The sequence below is a fragment of the Tetrao urogallus genome (genome assembly GCF_951394365.1).
Source record: "Tetrao urogallus genome assembly, chromosome: 5".
NCBI lineage: Eukaryota > Metazoa > Chordata > Aves > Galliformes > Phasianidae > Tetrao > Tetrao urogallus.
The window spans coordinates 59,733,272-59,747,362 of NC_136818.1; positions in this window are offsets into that span (position 1 = coordinate 59,733,272).

Genomic DNA, 14,091 nt, shown 5'->3' on the forward strand with positions numbered 1-14,091 from the left:
ATGGGGAACTAGAGTGAAAGCCTAAGTTCTTCTCTCCATTACCATCATCTCACTTCACAGCAACAGACAAGCACATTCTTTCATCAGAAAAATATGGCAGATAATATCTACCTATCCCACGATGGGGAGGAAAAAATGACAGCTGAGGGAAGTCTTAGCCCCTTAATATTTCATAGCATAAATTTGATAAGACTGCAGATGTCCTGAAAGCTTCATTTCCTATGTGTGATCAATGTGACACACGAAGACTGAATTTTCTGTTTTTTTTACCATCACCCATTTGGGAAATACAATCCCGATAATAATAAAACCTTTAGTGAAAGCTGGTGAGCAAATTGAAAATAGATGTAGATGGTGTTAGAGCTCTTAGATGCTATCAGCCTTAACTAGTGGTGGATGACTTCTTTATATGACAACGGGGAATGACAACAGATGTGCCTTCCCTGCTCTCCTTTCAGCTGGGCCTGTTCCTTACTCAGCGTTTAGGACTCAACAGTAAAGACAAGAACAATGCAAAGTCCTCAGATGACAACAGCTGCATTCAGCTGATACTTGGAATTTATTATGCTACAGTTTGGTATCCTGAACCTTCAGGATCGTGTGGGACAAGGATGCTTATGCACACCTGAAGTGTCAAGCCTGGGATTAAGTCCCTTTGGATCCCAGCCCTTTGGAAGCAGTGAGAGGGTAAGAGGAGAGACAGAGAACAAGAGCAGCTGAGGGAGATTTCATGCTGCATCCCTGTTGCTATCTTTTGTGACAAACTTTGAACAGTATTATGATGCTTAATCAGCAGAAGTCACTCAGTATCCCTGAAAGATTTGATCTTTACATCATTACATTATCATTAGTGGTAATGAGCAGTCCTACGAATCTTCTGGTCAGGGTTTGCCTACGTCAACAGAGCCTGCAGGATTGTCTTTTCATTGCTGATTTCTATTATTTTTGAAGTCGTTGTTCAACTCCTCAGACGCACAATACAGTCCTCTCACTCCTATAGAGTGACCATGAGGACACACACTTCAGGGCTGAAGCCCTGCTTTGCTTCCAGAGACATTTGTCATTTGCCTCTGAGCCAAATTCAAAAACACTGGGAGCCACAGGTGTTCAGCAGATCTCAAATAACAGAGTTATAATTTCATTTTACAATCTTGGAGAGAATTTGTAGGGGGATTTCTAGTATTTTGATTCAAAGTGAATAGTTTCTGATGTGGGTTTGCACATAGCAAAGGAGCAGGAAGTAGTGGTTGTTTAATAGCTTTCCAAATCTATTAATTCTCTATCTTCTTTTCAGTTACAGTATAGATTCTTTCAAAAAATGCAGTAGTTCAGGTCTAGCTGATTGATTTAAGTAGACAGATAAGCAAACATAGCTCATTTTAAGAATCAGAAATCTTTTGCATCTAACCCTGAATTGTACAAGCATCTTCTTTATCTTTAAATCTTTACTAAGTAATTTTATGAACAGTTACCACTTTGCACACTTTTTGATACAGGTGAACATTCATTTTGTATAGTGTCTCTGTAGAAGAATTAAGTCTTCTAGAATTTTTCCATTCTCTGGTTGTATGAAAGCTTTTTTAAACAAAGAAGTAATGAAGGTAAAGTAACAAATACAAATTTAGCAATAGGACTAGAGGGAATGGCCTCAAGATGTGCCAGGGGAGGGTCAGGTTGGATATTAGGAACAATTTCTTCTCCAAAAGAGTGGTCAGGCACTGGAACAGACTGCCCAGGGAGGTGGCTGAGTCACTGTCCCTGGAGGTTTTCAAGAAAGATGTAGACGTGGTACGAAGGAGTGTGGTGTAGTGGAGGAATAATGGTGGTAGGTGGATGGTTGGAGTAGGTATCTTGAAGGTCTTTTCCAACCTTGGTAATTCTATAATTCTGAATAATAATAAACTCTTATATGTACACTCCTGATCTGGATTATCTAAAAAAAGATTTTTGCAAAAATGGATATGACTTAGATTGCTGAACAAGAACCTGCTTGTGAAGCTGGTAAAGGTGTGAAGATAATCGTACCAGTTACTGCAGATCAAACTGAATGTTACTGAAAGGCAGAGCTCAGTACTGCAGTGATTAGTGATGCCTGCTAACTGGCAGTTCAGGGACAATGCCAGGTATCCATTAGAACAATTTGATCCCATCTTGTTTTGCAGTCATCCCTTCCACCAGCAACTATGGCAAAGAGTGCCATCAGCAGTTGCAGATCATTCTTTGCTGACACAGTGAAGTGTCTGATTCTCAGGCACTCATTCTTAACTTTGTTCAAGTAGAACTCAAGTTCTAACTTTAACTTTTTGCTTTCTCTGTCAAAGCCTAAGAATTTAAATCCAACTTCTCAGCAGAGATTCAGCTTCAGCTGACAAGAAAAGCATCTTTAATATTAATAAAACCATGAAAAGGACAAGGAAGACAGAAAGGGTGTGAGCTCTGGAGTACAGGGTGAAAACCACCTTTATGTGTGTATCTTCAGCATGTGTCAAATGGCAGTTACTATCACACATCACAGCACATTCTTCCTTGTTATCATATGTTATTTATAGTTTTTTTCAATAACCTTGGAATAGCATACACAAACTCATATTAAAGATGGGGTTGAGCCCATGGCTTACAGTCAGTGTCAGCTCTAAGAGGAGGGCTGACACAACAGTTTGAACAGAAAAGGAGGTACACATTCAGCCTGTGGCAACAGCCATCACACAGCTCTGCATTCGCACATGGCTGAGCCTCAGCCAGGAGTTTCCTAAGTAGACTTTTCTGGAAGAGCAATAAATGCACACCCTTATATACATCCTTACAGCACGTCTTCTCATGGATATATATGGAACAGGTTGCTTCTCCATAGCTGTGATTTTTTTTTTTGTTGTTCAGATTTACAATTTGTTAGATTGTAAATGAAATAATTTGTTAAAACATTTCTAAGCATTTCCCATGTAGTCTTCGAAAAGATTGGACTTTGCTTGATAGAACATAGCCAGGTTGCTCTGTTCTTCAGATGCAGACCATCTTCTTTCACATGCATAGCAAGAAGCACAAAGTGGCCTGCAGAAACTCTACAAGTTCAGAGTAAAATTTATAATACGTAGGTAACGGGTGCCAACCTCACATAAACACCACTTGGACTCCTTGTCTGTCACTGCTGTAGAGAAATCTGGCAGTGAATGAAGTGGGATCCAGAGACTTAAAGGCTCTCCTGCCTGAAGTTGGTCCCAATTCTGTCTCAGGCTCCAAAGAGATGCATTTGGCAGTGATGTTTGGGAGAATCTGTTCAATGACTTTGTTCAGTACCTCCAAGGAAAAAAGATAATTCTGGAATTGTCTGTCAAGCCTTCCACAAATATGTCTTGCAATTTAAAACACTACAATTTATTTTTTTTTTTAAAGCAAGAGTAGTAATGTGTAACAATCTTATGCTAAAGCTGAAGGACTACGAAAGTTTGAAACGATTTCTCACTTTCTTGTGCTGGGTGGGAAACAGTCTATTTTAGATATACTAAGTAGTATTACTTATATCATCCTGGCTGGTGATAACATTCTGTCCTTAGCTGAAAAAGAGGGAGAAACTGGTCCAGAGAATATTGCAGTATTATTTTTGTCTTTAGGAAAACTACCAACAAAGAAAAAAGCCCACATTATGCTGCAGTATTATATGCTCACCTCCCTCAGACTTCTCTCAGATAAAGCAAATCCAAACTGCTGCAGATGAATCTGCCTAGATAGCATGCTGACAAATGGGTTTTACGAAAGAAATGATTTGAAACAGATTGTTGACGATGTACTAAGATGAATATTATTGCTTGTGCAAAAGTATTCTCCTTGTTTGATGTACCTGGAGCCAGCAGTGGTGGATTTTGTTCCTACTGTGATCATGTTTTACATCACTGCCCTGGAGGAGCCTCTCTGCAATTTCGCTTTCCCATTTTTAAACATGGAGAGATGCTCCCTATCTGTCGATAGAAAGCACTAGGGAGTCTGTGCACAAAACAGATCAGTATCAACCCTTTGTATTATTTAAGTGAAATAGATTTAATGTAGCTGCTCTTATTTACATGGCATGGGAGATGACTCTTGTAAATAAGGGCTTTTTTATTGCTGGTTTGTCTTAGTTCCTTAGAGATATTGAAAAAGAATGCACTTCACTTCTGTAAAGTCATCTCCAACAAAAGATGAGAATCCAATGCAAATGTTGAGGTATTAATTTCTTTTTTAAGTGCTAGCTAGTAATTGCAGCATTCAGATGAACACTTCCTCTTTTTTATAATGGAAAGACAAAATTAAGAGGAAGAGGACAGAATAACTCTCACTGGCTCAGTGTCACAATCTTTCTCTTTTTTGGCCAAGCCTGCAAATAAATTTGTAGGTGCCAATTCAGTGAAATGCTGTGTGAAGTCACAAGGATGCAAACATCAGGTCAGAGGTGATCACATTGCTGGGATCAGCAGACTCCTGTGTGGTCCTGTAGAGAAGATTAACTCCCAGAAAATGAACTTTTCAGGTAGTGGCTGGATGACAAATATGTATATCTTTCTCATCTCCCAAATACATTAACTAGCAAGCTGAAATGGGTTATTTCTCACATATGAATGCGGTCTCCCTAAATTGCATTTCTTTTCAACACTGGACACTCTTCTGAAAGACTTAACATCTTAGCATTATGAAGGTGAAAGTTGTAAAAACTTTATTTTGTGTTTCTGAGCAATGTAGATAGACCTAAAGATTTCATGAATTCTCACGTGGTTGCCCATATCTGACTAATAATTAAATTGTAAATTTGCAGTTTCATACTAGGGTTAGTCTTTTCACCTGCTTCAAAAAACTAAAAGTCATATTTGGTATATAAACACACAGAATATCCTTCTGATTGAATTTCAAGAGCATATTCAGGATTAAATGTTTTTAAGCACTTCTAATACTGTAGTCTATAAGAGGAGCAGACACTTCTAAAGCAATGTTTAAAGTTGTCTTTCATAACTGAGTCAACAGATCATTTTTGTAATAAATTCAAGCAAGTGTTCTCAACTAGAAGAACTAGTGGCTGTTGGTATTGTACAAAAAATCATCCTAGTATCCAAAGGGTTAGGGGTGGGGAGGGGTTGTTTGGTTTTGTTTCTCTTTCCAGGGAGATCTTTAACATTGTTTGATGAAGCTAGTTTCATTTGAGATTGTTATTGAAGATAAAGGCTTCTGTGTTCTATGGCTGCTTGGGTTCTTCGTACATAATGTCCTAGTAATGTCACAGTGCTGCTGTATCTAGATCAAACCACTGTTTTAATTGTTTTTTGGCTTTGTTTTTTTTTTTGTTTGTTTGTTTGTTTTTTGTTTTTGTTTGTTTTTTTTTTTAAATAAATAATTTAAATACTTGAAAACTATATGTATTGCTTTAATGAGGCATATAATCATCTTCCTTAATTCCTTGGGGTCTTGAAGATGACTTCATTGAGAGTGGAATATGTTTCCAAAATACTATCCTTTTTATTTTCTATCTCACTGTATCTTCATGGAGATTAAGGGAACTGGAAAACAAACCCCGGAGTGCATATTGCTTTGCAGAAGTTTATATTCTCATCTGAAAGCAAGACTGTGTTTTCCCTGAGATCTCCTTTCCATGCCTTACACCCTTACACCCCCTGCCTTCCTCTGCAATGTGAACTGTCACCAACGCAACTCTATGGCCTTAAAGACAGGTTCAAGGAAAGGATGACGCAATCAAAAGTAGGGATGGAGGCTTCAGAAGATACAAACTATTTTTTGAAGCTGAGTGCTGTCTGGTTTATGAAGGCCTATAAAAAATGTTGTCTAAGCTTCAATTAGGCTGAGAGAAAATGTTTGGAGAAGGAAATGACAGTGACCATCGGAATGTGCTCTTCAGTATTCTGTACGTGAAGGATTTAAAACAAAGGCAAAGAGTAGCTACAAAATCACTAGCAGGAAGGTGGTGCAGTGCCTTTTCTTTATGAGAAATGATAGACATTTTTCAAAGAGAAAAAAATATTTTTACAAACCTGCAAATGGCAAACAGTGTTTGCGTTGTTTCACAAAAGAACATTGTGAAAACAGATTATCTGCGTAACTGCATGAAAGCAGCAGCTACACCCAACAGCTGTACTCACTAAAACCTAAGGAAATAAACTACATAAATTCAGGTCATGCATATCATCACTTTCCAAACAAACCCAAGCCATTTTTCACCAGATTTGAAAAATCTGGGCAAATGTCAGATGAAGTCTTATTACTTCTCTAACAGTTCTTGGTGTTCTTTTCTCTCTGCATCCCAATGTCCTTTCTACAGGACAGCAACATCTAGCTCCACTCTCTCTTCAGAGATGTAATCTTCCTTAGACTTCTCCACTTTCTCTGGCATGAGATGTGCAGCTTCTCAGAGGAAAGTCATTACATTATTTTGAAAGAAATCCAATTAAAAAAAAACATGTCAACTTTTTGAATCTCTTAGAGGTTTTCACAGATGAAAAATACCATAAATGGACCAGACACTGCAATTTGAAGTGTACGGAGTGCTTCTGGGAGACAATACAAACTTCTGCCAAGTCTGAGTCTTGATTGCTGCATTTTGTAATTCTTTTTCATATTCAGTATACCATAAAAGTAAATAAAATAAAATAAAATGAAAATAGGGCCTGTTAACAATTAGTGCTCTGATTAGTCATGAATAGAGAAGGGAAACTGCTGCAGAGGCTGAGCAGCTGAAGTAACCCATTTACAGATGCTTACTTACCAAATTTTCATTATATGTATATATGAAGTCTATACAGTTTAGTATAGTTTATATACATTAGCTTACTGTATAGTATGTATATATATATATATGTATAGTTTAGCACCATTACATTATTTCTCAATTAAAGAAAAGAGTGTTCCTCTACTACCAGCAAACTTCAGTAACATCCTAATGGTGCAGGGCTCCATGTACCTCTTAGCTCATGTGGCAAAGGTCTGCAGAGAGACTCAGGATGCTCCAGACCAGGGTCATTGCAGTGTTATAAAGATGATTAAATATCAGGAGTAGGGAGGAAGACAGGTTGCTTTTTTAAAAGACTTTGCAAGTGGGAAATTACTTGTAAAATTACATTTTAGAAGCATACACTCAAAGGTGCAAAGCCATACACTCAAGAAATTAGTGTTGCTTGTGTCCTATTAATATTGCTCTCTATGCACTGTTATTATAACGCCCTCACATAATAATATGTTATTATGATGCATACACTCTCAGAAGAGAAACTAACCTCTGGCAGATTTACAATGGAAACCAGATGCATCCCCTCTACGCCATTGCTAATACCTTATGTGACTTTCATTTAATCTAAAATAAATATTTTCCTTTAGGGAAAAAAGTTCCCTAATTGGCTGCGCTGTGCCATTTTCAGTGGTAAGGCAACTTGTGAATTCTGAAAAAATCCTTTAGGCTCAGTATGCAGTGCTTTTTCCCATGCACAAAGGACCTAGAACTTTCAGTATTCCGTGTCAGTTCACTTAGATGCTATTTAACCCAGGACTGGGAAAGGGGTGTGGAATAAATCTCATCTGTTTCCTTTCCTTTCTGGGGTGAAAGCTCTTAGTTGTCTCCTGAAGGGAACGACAGGAGGTTTTTGTTCTTGCATTTTGACTGAAAGCTGTTGTTGTCTGCCCTGCTGCTGCTCCATTCTGCTAGTAGGAATTAGCAAATTGATACATTAATTACCTAATTCCTCCAGATCCTCTTACTTGTTAATTCACATTGAAAAATGTCTGAAAACAGAGAAACATCAGCTCAAACTAGCACTGTAATGATGACTTTATTGCTAGTAATACTACAGGCAGTAGTGCTTTTTGGAAGCTTAAAGTACTTGCCAAGCTTTGGGCCTGATATTCAGTGCTCTGTAGAACTAAACATTGACATTCTGTGTAAAAGAAAAATCTGGCTGCATGCAGCTGACATTGTATACTTAGATGGCCTCTATAAACACAATTTGAAACTCTGATTGCATTAAGAATTTGCTATATTGACATCACATTTACAACGGAAAAGCGGGACAGATCCTACCTAAAAAATTACATCCCTAATTCTCACTGATATGCAGCATTCCTTCCACTTTGCCCTCACAGTGCTTTTTAAGTCAAAGGTTTGTGAGTATGGCCATGAAAGCACAGTGGCTGATCAGATTTAAAAATGAAGCTTACATCATTGTTCTTCAAGTGTCAGACTGTTACGAGGATCTTCCTGGTGATTATAACACATGGCAACAAGACAAAACCAAACATTTCTTATCAAGTAGCTTGCATCCATGCAAAACATAGCATAGATTGAATGGGTCAAAGTGATAAGTTTAAAAAAAAAACAAAAAACAAGAAAGCTTAAAACAGGCAAAGTAACTTGGCAGGACACAATATTGCTTCTTCAGATTAGCTAATGAAACTACGTGCTACCAATGCAAAACCACACTGCTCCACTGAAACTAATCACTCTTTTTTAAGGCAACTTAAGAATTAAAGTAATGTGTGCATTTAGAACAGTGCTCTCTGTGTATAGTAATTCAAGACTATATTACTGATTCTTTGAGGAAAATAACTGAAATCAAAGATATGCCGTGTCAGTACAGAACATCGTCCCATAAACATATTTCTGCATCAGAATGAACTAACATACATGAACTACTGAAGTTACAACAGTACTGAACAGAAACGATTCTTCACTTGGAGGACTGCAGGACTGGCTGTAAGCAGCTCCAGCATTACTTTTTTTGCACAAATGCTTCTAGAGGAGCAGCAATGTGCATTGTTAAAATGTCCAAAAAGTCACCCTTGTAGAAATCCAGGACATTCTGGGTTTCCTTTTGACCACTGTGTTCTGTCGCTTTTCTGTTTTCTTGATTTGCTGAGCTGCAGGGTTCTTCTGTCTCCTTATACCCAACCATTACCACAGCACTGCAACTACTTCTGCGCCGAGATCCTCTGTGGGTGAGGAAGAGGTTTTGGTTCTTGTCAGGAAATCCCTTTGCCTTCCTATTGGACCTCTTGCTTTCATAGTTCCTGAGCTCCATCAGCCTCTCATTGAAATACTCTTGCAAGGGTTTGTCTTGGAAGCCACTGCTGTGTGCCGGTTGGCCCTTCAAGTAGCCTCTTGAGGAGCCCCCCGGGCAATGGGATAACAAAGCTGTGTCTGGAAAACTGCTCAGCTGTGAGGAAGAGCTCTTTCCTCTTTCCCAGTCCTGCAGAAGCCGGTTGAAGGCTTGAGTTCCTGGATAATTTCTTGATAACTGTTTAAAAGGGGAAGGAGTGGGGCAGAAGGGTGAAAGGAATCTGAATTAAAATGTGGTTGTTTCTGTAGAAAAAGATCTTATGGTTCCTCACAGTAAACAGCTGTTGGGAAAAGTTTCAGCTTCTGAACCTAAATTCCCTGAGGACTCTAATTCTAATCTCTCTCTGGAAGATAAATGCTTTGGTCCAAGGTTAAACAATGCTGAACTCTGACTCTGATGTACTGCTACAATTTTGTGTAGTCTCTCTGAAAACCTAATTTTCTGAAAGAATCTCTCACTTGTCTGTATTAAGAGAATTTAAGAGAAGTCTGTCCTTTTCAAATCTTGTTAGCCTGTAGCTGCAGTGTTCCGTGATAAAAATGTATTTCTATTGTAAGAAATTTTTCTTCTTTTTTCTTTTCCTTTCCTTACTCTGCTGTGAATTGCAATGTGCTATTACCAGAAAAGAACTTTTCACATGTGATGTATTTCTACATCCTAAAACTATGAAGTTTATTGTTATTACCCTGCGGTATATCGTAGACATGCATGGAGATTTTTTCTCCTTTCCTATCATAGGATGCCTTTCTCCCTGCCAACCATTTTAATACCTCAGCTACTTGAATAGCCAAAGGCTTGATTCGACTCCCATTGACATCAGTGGGTGTCTCTACGTTGACTTCAGGGGAACACCCATGCTGTGAGTCTTTTTATTGACTGTGAGGGAAATCAGTGAGTGCCAAAACAGTTTGCTAGAAATTCACCACATGAAAGATTGCCTTTCCATGTCCAGAGTTAAATGTCCCCTGGGCTCTTGAAGTTACTGCTCTGCCATTTCCATCTTCCTCACATATACTCCAGGACATCCCAGTCTCTTAAACTACCAGATGGTTTCAGCTCACCAAATTAGGCTAGACCACAGCTTTTTCTTTGAAAAATCTTAGCTGTTCAGTTTGATGGAAGAACTGCTTTGCATTATATTACTCTTTCAAATCAATAAAAAGAAAAACTACACTGTATGTAGACAGTAATGTTTCACAGCTGGACCGTGGAACATTTTGCACTCATTTATTATGCCTGACAATGCCTTTGGTATCACGAAATGATCATTCAAACAGCTTTTCGCAATTGCTAATTAAGTCTAGATACTTGCTAAGGGTTCAGCCACAAATCTGGTTTCAGAGCCCAGCAATGTCTCAGTAGGGCACTCGTCAGCAAGTTGGCAAGCTGCTTACTAATGATGAATGAAAAACATCAAGCACAAACCAGGACTAGTGGGTTGAACGGGCCATGTAAACCAACAAGCAGTCAAGTTTTTGATCTCTCACTATTCCATCACATTCTGGAAGAGACCCAAAAAAATTAAAAATCCTGTCTAGAGTGATTATACTTCTGGAGTAAGTTAGATAACTGAAGAACACTAAAACTTGACTAAAAAGTAGTTTTCCCTTCCCACATTAAATCTTAAAAAATATGTTTAAATAATCTCAACTTGATAATGTAATGGAGTACAAGTCTTTGAAGTTAAGCTTTTCTATATCATAACATAGCCCAAAATGTATTAGCACAGCACATGTCAACTTACTTAGAGTAGTAAGTTGAAATGCTATACATTTCAAAGACAGTTTTTGCATACAGACCTTAATGTCTTGAAAGCCTGGATACTCTGGGATGATGGGCAAGATACACACGCTAATACTGTTCGATCGCTTTTGCTTCATTGTTGTGTGAGAGTAAGAGCAGTTCCTGGAGAGATGGGATTGTCTCAGGTCAGGTGGGTTTCCAGTGAAATGGAATGGTTTACAGTCTTCTATGTAGCAGGTTCGTAGGCACATCACCGAGGCTGGTCCCCCCATTTCAACACCACTCAGGAGCATTTAGAAGCAGGCTGTATTCCAGAACAATCTCCTCTCTAGTTTTTCTCTAATGAATAATCTCATGCCTGCGAGTCCCCTGTCAGTCTGCAATGTTAAGTATCAGCAAACACAGAAGACAGACTAAGCTCTGAGCTCCTGCTGAACTGGGCTCTTAGAGACCACAGGCAAGTGATGCCTTTCTTGGGGTCAAACCATTAATGCTGCTTTTATCCTCTGAAAGCTCTTCACAGATGGTTAGTAAATCCAGACTGTGAACGCAAAGGGCTCAGGTGAAGGGGGGCGGATTTGCAGGGATTACAAAGCTCTGCCTTCTGTCAGTAAGGTCTCATACTGTCATCTGATGCAGCCTGATGTGACTGCTGACGCAGCAGCAATTAAAGATGATCAACATCCCACAGGCAAGAGTCGTCACAGCTCACCATGGAGCAGGCAGATCGCTGCCCTCAGGACTAGGAGCTCCCTGATAACAAAACATTAAGGGCTTTTTCTCAGAGAGGCGCAAGGTGAGTAAATCAACACAACCAGTAGGTAAAGAAAGACAATGTAGACAACTAGAATAAAGAATAAATAAATCTTCCAACAAATCCTCTGCTATAGGGCTTTCTTAGTGTGGCTAGAAATGAACTGATGATCCAAACTTCCTTTTCTTCGTGTATCTGTGTCTTATGCGTAACTGGGGAGGGATGCACAGCCTCCAAGCAGCCATGGTAAGAGACCACGGTAAGAGCAAGACTCCTTTCAGATAGGGCTGTGAAAGTGTTCACGGTAAGAGTGATAGAATCACAGGAGTATTAACGCTGGAAAAGACCACTGAGATCACCAAGTCCAACCACTGATCCATCACCACCATGCCCACCTAAGAAACAGTAGTTGACCTGAACAGCTCGCAACCTATGAGCTGTAAAGAGCTTTGGATCTTATCAGTGAGAGCATCAGCTGGATTTGGGTCAGTGCGTTGGACTGCCTGCAGCTGGAGCTTGGCAGGCTGATGGCAGAACTCCCGTAAGCGATGCCCACCTCACTGGTGGGCAAAAGCAGGTCAGGCTTACACACAGATCTTCAATATCTGAGTGCAAAGATGCAACTCTGCTTTTACCTGCTCTGACTGTTGCTTTTGATTTGAGAGTAAAATAATTCTCAGGCAGATAACAAAGCACTCAATGTGAGAAACCATACCCACACACTGCAGAGCAGTGTTTGTGTCCATAGCTCCATAGAAGCCACAGAGAAACTCAAACACAAGGCTGGTGATATCAATTTCCATGTAGAGATGTCGCAGCACTCAGAAGGTAATAGAAGGATGAGTCATCCTTTTGCAGCCCTGGTGACTTGCATTACTGCATACTGAAAAGTACCTTAATGCATAAGCAAAACATGGCCTCACTGGTAGTACCTGGGAATTAACACAGCATCAACGAAGCTTCCTGACACCATATTTCATTCTAGAAGTCTTTCCTGTTCTAAGTTAAGAAAAAAAAGAAAAAAAAAGAAAGAAAAAAAAAAAGAAAAAAAAAAAAAAAAGGTACTTACTTATTACTCCTTCCCAGACCTATTAGATATTCTCTGAGCCAACACTGTTTTTCAAATATGTCCCAGGCAAACCTGGACCACTAAGTCACCATGGACAGGTGGGAGGTAGCCCCCATCTGTGAATCTTCATGCCATGTCAACAACCCTAAACTGCTTCAACCACACAGAAACAAGTGGTGTGTAACCTGACTGATGCCAGAACGTGTCTTACACTTCAAGGAGAAGGGAGAGAAAAAACACAGCAACAGCAGGAGTCAAATTAATTTCAGAAAGCAATATTATTTCACAGATTCATGGCCTAAAGTTGTCATCTGATTAACAGAAGTAAGAGTGGTGCCAAATAACTGCCATTAACACAGTTGCTTTAGGAGATGTGATATATTTTAAGTGTAGAGGATTTGCAGGGGTCCTACAGAAGTACCAGTTATTGTAGATACATAAAGAGTTCCCTCTTTCCATTTAAGCTTGCAGCTCTAAAGCATTTGCCTCGTGGAAGTGAGACACCAGCAGCTTTCAGTCGGTAATTGCTCATTGTGCTTAATGAGTATGACAAGTGCTACAGAGAAAGCGCTACATGAATGGAGACTTAACGACGTCCCACGTTCCTGCTTTAATCGGAGGTTCTACTCCCACAGTGTAAAATCAGAGCTCCAGGAGTTTCTTACGATCTCTCATTCCCTCTTTTACAGTATCATTACTGCATACGGTGGGGCCAGTGCACTTCAGTCTTCAGCAAAGCTCTTTCTATTGTTGTTTAACATGAAACTTCACATTAGACTTTGATCCTCTGGTGAAAAGAAACGTCTTTCAGCAGTGTGTAGGCTTCATAGTTACCTATCTTATATCCCACCTTTATGCTCTTTTAAAAAGATTTTTTTAAGAAAGGATAATTGCATTCTTACATAATTCCTCCCATCACATAAGCTAGGATTGTTTATTGTGGTTCGTATAAACAGGTTGTGGCCATGAATCTCAGGTTTTCTGCCTTGGGAGTAAATCACACACAAAAGAAAATTCATGCAAGGAATTATTTAAGCTTCTATGACCTCCACTTTTGCTAAATGTTTGCATTTTCTCCAATATCTCTTCAACAAATAAGAACTGCCCTATTTTTATTAACAACATTTAAGTATTATAAGCAAGGTAAATGATTTATAACATTTCTGCACAAGGGATATATTTGATTTTTCAAAGTACCACTGAAGGACATAAATGATAATACAGATCCAAACTAAGTCCAAAACCAGATTCAAAACCAGGCTATAAATATACTGTGTTGTAGATTTCGTAAATAAAATCTGCACCCAAAGGAAAAGCTAGGCTTATTGAATAATTTCCATCAATGTGGTGAATATTTTTTGTGTTTATTATATAACAATGTTCCTAATATTTCAGTACCCCCAGCTTTCCCCCCCCCCATGCCTTACTCTGTCTCTGTATGGTGT